General features: G+C 36.0%; 1 long non-coding RNA gene across 1 annotated transcript; it reads right to left on the bottom strand.

The window, feature by feature from the left end:
* Positions 1-1,449: 1,449 nt before the first annotated feature.
* Positions 1,450-3,586, bottom strand: LOC135731213 (uncharacterized). Its single transcript, XR_010526225.2, has 4 exons — positions 3,177-3,586; positions 2,893-2,976; positions 2,417-2,491; positions 1,450-1,788 (listed from the first exon to the last, which is right to left on the bottom strand). It is a non-coding gene; the product is annotated as an uncharacterized lncRNA (long non-coding RNA).
* Between the last annotated feature and the right edge of the window lie 3,667 nt (positions 3,587-7,253).

The following is a 7,253-nucleotide window of genomic DNA, read 5'->3' on the forward strand; positions in this document are numbered from 1 at the left end:
ATGTTTATGTAGTTTTTACAAGCACAAAAATATTACAGGTGTGCATCTTGAGACAAAACAACGTGACTGATGTATTTTAAGATATGTTAGTGCAAGCTACTTTTAGTTAAGAACTAAAACTCAAACAGGCATTTTAGTCTTGAACAAGACTTAAGCCCTGTTTGGGAAACAGCCCCTATGTCTATACTGTAGGTCAGGGGTCTCCAACCTTTTTATAAGCAAGGGCTACCACAATGGATAAAACAATCTGGATGGGTACTTACTACTTTCTGATATAGTTTAATCAAAACGTTTTTCTTTTACTTGTTGTTTTATTTTACTTTACTTGTTGATACGTTTTAGTATTGTTTAAAATGTTAAGATAGGTAAACCAAGCCAAGCTAATATTAAAAATACCATGTTGAACCCTCAAAAACTTACTAGGAATACACATTATACTACCATACCAAAGACAAATACACAGGTGCCTTACACTTTTTAAAAGGAAGGAGTTCAAATGTTAAAATGTTAATATTTTAAATGAAATGAAACAAACATATTTAATAAGCTATAATTTAATTATATTAATAGATTTTAAAAAAGCTATTTTACTGCAAATATAAGGTGAAATGCCCATTAAAAGCTCAATTTGCACGTTTGATCCAGTTTTTCCACAAAAAAAACTAGTTTTATAAAAGGATACACTTCACAATCACCTGGTGTTTCGCTGCATGAAATGATCTGCCTGACTTTAAAACCTGTTACGTTAATAAGCAATATATAGACGCGTGCTTTTACTGGTGACTGACCTGCTCCCTTCCTGGAGAATATTTCTGTGATTGATTTTGCAGCATCTCGCTGCGTCTGTCTCTCTCTCTCTTTCACATGTCAACCTGAGACGACTGCACGGCGGGTCAGAACAGCCGCCAGGTCAACATGGCCAGTCCGCCCTGCACACACCTTGTACTACTGATGTTCGCTCTGCTCGGCCCCCTGCGGATTGATAAACGCGCTAAATCCATGCTGCTGACTCAGATCAGGGGAGGAGACGAAACTTGACGCAGCATGACGCCTTTCATTGGTTGTTGCGTTAAATCTTACCCAGATACAATAGTGCTATTTTCTGATTGGCTATTGTGTAGCCTATTTCTTTTTTTTTGATTGGCTGATAAGTGGCAGGCTCTAGGGGATACGCGCTTGATTCCTGCCGGTTTCCATAGTGAGAGCGGCGCGACCAGATAACTTTTGTGCGCTGCGGGCCTGCGGCATATATTAAATATATTATAAATAGTTTTCTGCGTGAGAAATACAATGTGTGGCGGGAGTGCGTGACAAAAGACCGAAATGAGTGACTGTCACGCTCAATGCGTGACACTTGAGAGCCCTGTCATTTAGGGGGGCTTAGGAACATTTTGGGGTAGCTTCAGCCCCCCTAAAATAGGCCTAACGACGTCCCTGGTTAACATTGGCTTTCAAAAATAGTGCACTCCGCCTTTAACCAACTTAAGATAAACCTATAAAAAGCTGAACTAAAACACAAAACAGTTTAGATGTCACATGTTTAAGTGGAGGGTCACTTCTTCTTGCAATTCAGACACCGTAGTAATTGAAGACTGCTTTATCACACGGGCTGTGAAAAGGAAACAGAATATACCAATTAACCAATAATGAATGAACATTTGGATATCCATGTTTAAAATAAATTGGCATAGATATGCATGTATGGAAGTTTTGTTAACTTCTCAGTTTACCTTTTAAAGCTTTGACTGTGTCCTCGTCAAGCGTGTCAGTTTTATCTGTCAGAGCACTCTACAAGTGGGAATGAAGATAGGATTAGAACACGCTCATGAAATAAAGCAACCTGTGTGTATTACAGGATATGTTTTACATTGATAATTGTGTTTTATTTGAACCTAGATAATTTTCCATTGTTTGTCTATTGTGGTCTTGCAAACTTAAGGTTCACCTCTGTTTAAGGAGATTTAAGGAAATCAGAAATGATGCCAAACAGGGCTCCAGACTGCTATCAAATGGTGGCATTTTGCCACCTAAATTTGAGAGTGTGCCACTGAATTTTACATCCGGTCGCACATGTGCGACCAGCAAATTTGACCTTTTTTTGTGATATGACACTGAATTTGAAACAGCACATTGTACTTTCTGAATCTATAATTAAAGTAGTTATTAGTAATACAGTCTAAATTAGTAGACATGTGAATATTTGGTTAGCATATTGTTTTACCGTGTGTGCCCCTAAATTTTCTGGTTGCGCCCCTAAAATTTTCAGTTGGGGGCCACTGTGCTCCTATTAAAAAAAGTTAGTCTGGTGCCCTGCCAAATGGTATATGCAAGGATGACTAGGCCAAGTCCCTTACAGCTTTACAATAAAAAAAAACGGTTTTTACAAGAATAATTCAAAAGGACAGAAATTAGCCACCTGGAATGGATGTGTTGCAAACGTTTTTCTTCACTCCACATTTGCCCCGATTCAAAAATGTCAATAGCAGTTGATCTGAAAAACAACAGGCAAGTAAATGATGATAAATGATTTGTTTTCGTTTTAAGATTTACTTACCCCGAGTACAATATATTTAAGACAATATAATATAATCAAACCCAGCCTCGGCAGTTTTACAATCTCTCATAAAAGTAACCCTTCTTACAATGTCATTTTTGTGTCCATATGTAATTAGAAATACATTTAAAAATATACAAAAAGACAATAAGGTTGTCAAGATTGAACTGATATAAACATTAGCCATTGAACATTACTGGAGTTATAATAACCATATGGTCATATCATGGTATTTTCAGGTAAGACAGCTCAAACATTCAATTTAAACTAACGTTAGCGTTGCAAGAGAAACATTAGAAAAACTTAAACGTGAAAACAAATAGCAACAACAAACTTACCACCAAGAATAAGTCTTTCTATGCGCTATATCTTCATTTTTCCTGTCTACTTGGGATCTGGTTGGTCATATTTATGTCGCTGTGCTAAAAAAATGAAAGGTTTTAATGATTTCTGAAATGCTTAAGAGAAATGCCTTACGTTAGTCAGAAAATAAAGATGTTCCAATTACCACACGCAACACAGACATAACGTTACATAAAGAAGCTGGGTTAAATGTAATGTAATGTTTTACTTACTTAATAGTTAACTAAATAAAGAAATGTGAAAATCTGTCATCACTTACCCTCGTGTTGTCTCGTTCATCTCCAAACAAAAAGCGAAATACTTTTTCCCTCAACGTCAGATCCACTAAAACTGCTCACATTTTAAATCGAGTTGTTTTATCTTAGTCCTCTGGTGAAATATGATCGCCGATTAATTAAATAAATACGTTTAATGCAGAGTCGCCATCTAATTTAACAGTTTATACGTTTAATGCAAGCAATCGCATGCACCTCGTGAACCGAACTGAACAACAGCTTTCAAATAGCGCCATGACGTGTTACTATGACAACAACCAATCAGGTTTAGTCACGTGTGTTGTTTGAAAACAAACACTAGCAAACGTAAGATTTTAAGCAAATCTTTGAATGCAATCGGAATGATATAATGTTGAAATGCTTGAGGAAAGTTCAATGTTAGCTTATTACAATTAATGAATCATGTTTTGAAAAAAGTATGTTTTATCCAAATATACTAAAACTTCACTTTAAGTACATTTGTGTTTAGCATATTTCTTAAAAGTGTAATTATGCATATATTTATTACCAGCATACTTTTAGTACACTTAATATAAATACATTAAAAATGTTCTTAAGTTTAGCATATTTCTTAAAAATGTAATAAAGCAGATATTTATTACCAATGTACTTCTAGTACACTTAATACAAATACATTAAAAATATTCTTAAGTTTAGCATATTTCTTTAAAATGTAATTAAGTATATATTTATTACCAAATACATTAAAAATATTCTTAAGTTTAGCATATTTCTTTAAAATGTAATTAAGTATATATTTATTACCAATGTACTTCTAGTACACTTAATATAAATACATTAAAAATATAGCATATTTCTTAAAAATGTAATTAAGTATATATTTATTACCAATGTACTTCTAGTACACTTAATATAAAAACATTAAAAATATTCTTAAGTTTAGCATATTTCTTAAAAATGTACTTAAGTATATATTTATTACCAGTGTACTTCTAGTATACTTTTAAAAAATACGTTTAAATGCAATTTAACGTATTTTTAATACACTTCAAATAAGTATGTTGGAAATACAAATGTATTATAAACATACTATTTGTATTTTAAGTATATTTTTAATACATTAAATACTACGTCTTTTTGACCTGGGATGCATTGTTTGATACAGTACATATAAAGTTTTCCTATGGCCTAATTTGACATTCACTGTTTCACAATGCAAAACATAGTAACCAACATATAATATGCTCCTGTATAGATCAGTAGTTGAGCTTTGTGTTAGCAGCGCATAAGGTTATGGGTTTGAACCCAGCACTCTAAAAATGGCTGGGTTATTTTTACCCATAATGGGTAAATATTGTACAGAACACATGCTGGATTAAAAATGACCCCATGCTGGGTTAAAAGATGACCCAATGTTGTGTTAAAACAACCCAGCATCAATTTAAACCCAGCGGTGTGTTCTGTCCAATATTTACCCATTATGGGTAAAAACAACCCAGCCATTTTTAGAGTGATAGAACACACATACTGATAAAAATGTATGCCTTCTATAATGCACGGTCAATTTGGATAAAATCATCTGCCAATGTTTAAATGTAAAAAATAATAACATGGTGCTTAATCTCAAGAATGTCTCGGCTGTCTCAGAGTCAAAATCACACATCTTTCATTGCAATATCAAAGTGTTTTATTACTTGCTTTGATGAAGATTTGATGGAGATCTAATGTTAGGGGTGTGAAGAATAGTAGAAGACAAAAATAGAACAAAGCGGTAAGGTTTTAAAAGATCCGTTTTCACTGTTGCTGTTTGGTTGTCTCAATAGCAAACATGTTTGGCATGCTTTCATTTTTAGTTAGGATGTTAGAACGAATATCTATGACACAAACATTTTCAGAGGTAACTCACTTTATGTAAAATATTACTGATTGAGGCTGTGGAGAGATATTTTTGTATGTATTAATACATTTGACATATCTCTGTTTATGAGAAAACCAGAGTATTCTAGAGACATTGTGGAAACCACTATGTTTAAGAAAAACTTTGGATGTATATAGGAAATGTGTAACAATGTGATGGGATGTGTAACAAAAAATGTTTGGAGGTAACATGTTCAATTTATGTCGATTAATGTTATTAATTTGTGATGTGGAGAAATCTTTTTATATGTTCAATTCAATTCAATTTTATTTATATAGCGCTTTTCACAAATGTTAATTGTTGCAAAGCACCTTTACATGAGTAGATGTAGAGGAGAACACAGAAAATCAATAGATAGTATAAGAGGTAGAATATAGCGGCTAAGGATAAACCGTACAAGCGAGCGTATTAATAATGTAACGTATACAGTAAAGTGCTAAGTTAAGCCAAAGTTGTCTGACTCTCCCTGGGACGAAAAAAAAACCCTAGGAGAAAACCCATTGGGAAAAACTCCTAGAAGGACAAAAACCCTTGGGAAAAATTAATATATATATATATATATATATATATATATATAGACACAGTAGGGATAGGAAGCGGGTAAGCGGATTAAACTGGTTCAGCCGGTGGTCGTTGGTCGCGCATCGGCTGGGCATCACGTTGAAGGACAGCCAGTAGATCAGTGGTGCAATGACCTTCACAGCAACAGGAACTGGGTCTGTTTGTCTCATTGTCCTCTGGATCGAGGACGAGACAGGGAGTAGACCTGTTTGAGTCGTGACTCACTCGGATCTTTAACCCGGATCTTTAAATTAACTCATGAGTCGCGAGTCTCTAGTGTCATTAACCCGGATCAGTCCTACTTCAATTCAATGTAAAACCATAAACAGCGCCCCCACACACACAAACCTCTTTCAACATTATTGATGAGACTTCCCTCGCACTACAGATCCACTCGTAACAGGCTGATCTGCGCGAGAACTGACCAGAGATTCTCACTCAGAGCAGGAAACATTGCAAACTCGAAAGACCTGCGGATCTGCGCGAACCGCGAATTGAACTCGAGAGACCTGTAGATCCGCGCGAGCCGCGAACTGACTCGAGATTCTCACTCAGAGCCGGAAACAATGCGGACTCGAGAGACATGCAAATCTGCTCTGACTCGAGAATCTCTCAACTCGTAACCAGCTGATCCGTAACCGGCTGATCCGTAACCGGCTGATCCGTAACTGGCTGATCTGCGCGAACTGTCTCTCTGGCTCTGGGGACTACATAAGCAGGACACAGTTTTTTCTATATTTTCTCTATATTATTATGCTATTGTTATTAGACTTATTTTTTAAATGGTCGACCATACACACCAAACCTAAAACCTATAAGCATGTTTTAGAAGTGAAAGGCTTTTGTTGTGGATTTGCTTTTGAGGAGACTTCAGTCGCTCTATAGAACCACTAACTGGCTCCGGCTGATCCACACGACTCAGCCGGTTAGTGGATCTGTAGAGCGAGTGAAGTCTCATGTCCATGGTCTGCGAGTCTGCAATGTTTCTGAGAATCTCGAGTCGCGTGGATCAGCCGGTTACAAGTGGGTCTGTACTGAGGTCCCTTGGAAATTTAGCAATACTGACTCAAGTGACTCACACAACCCGGATCACTTTAGTGAGTGACTCATAACCCGGATCCTTTAAAGGAATCGAGTTTGCCAGGCCTAAACCAGAATTCTATTAGCGTAGGGGCCATTCGCATGTAATGCAGGTGTCATACATTATAGTGGTTTAAGTCAGCTATGTTCCAGACAAGCTAACTATTGCGGCAATAGTATATTACCCATATGAGCTATGTGAGTGCTTTGTTCTAGACAAAATAACTACTGCGGGAAAAGTACATTTACTGGACATTCTACGTGAATGCTTTGTTAAAGAAGAATGTCTTAAGTTTAGATTTAAATTGCTCGACTATATTTGTAGATTTTACATATCCCTTGTTTATGTGGCCACCAGAGTGCCCTACAGTTTCTACAACATTCCTACTTATCCTTTGTTTATAACTTACGAACGTTTCAATATTATCTTTTAGACACTAGACATAAAACTGTAGTTTTCAACTCATTACACATGGCATGCCAATTCAGTTTGTTGAAAGAATGATTATATACGCAAAAGCATGTCTGCCTTCACAAGCAC

This window comes from Paramisgurnus dabryanus, chromosome 20 (genome assembly GCF_030506205.2).
Source record: "Paramisgurnus dabryanus chromosome 20, PD_genome_1.1, whole genome shotgun sequence".
In the NCBI taxonomy this organism is placed as follows: Eukaryota; Metazoa; Chordata; class Actinopteri; order Cypriniformes; family Cobitidae; genus Paramisgurnus; species Paramisgurnus dabryanus.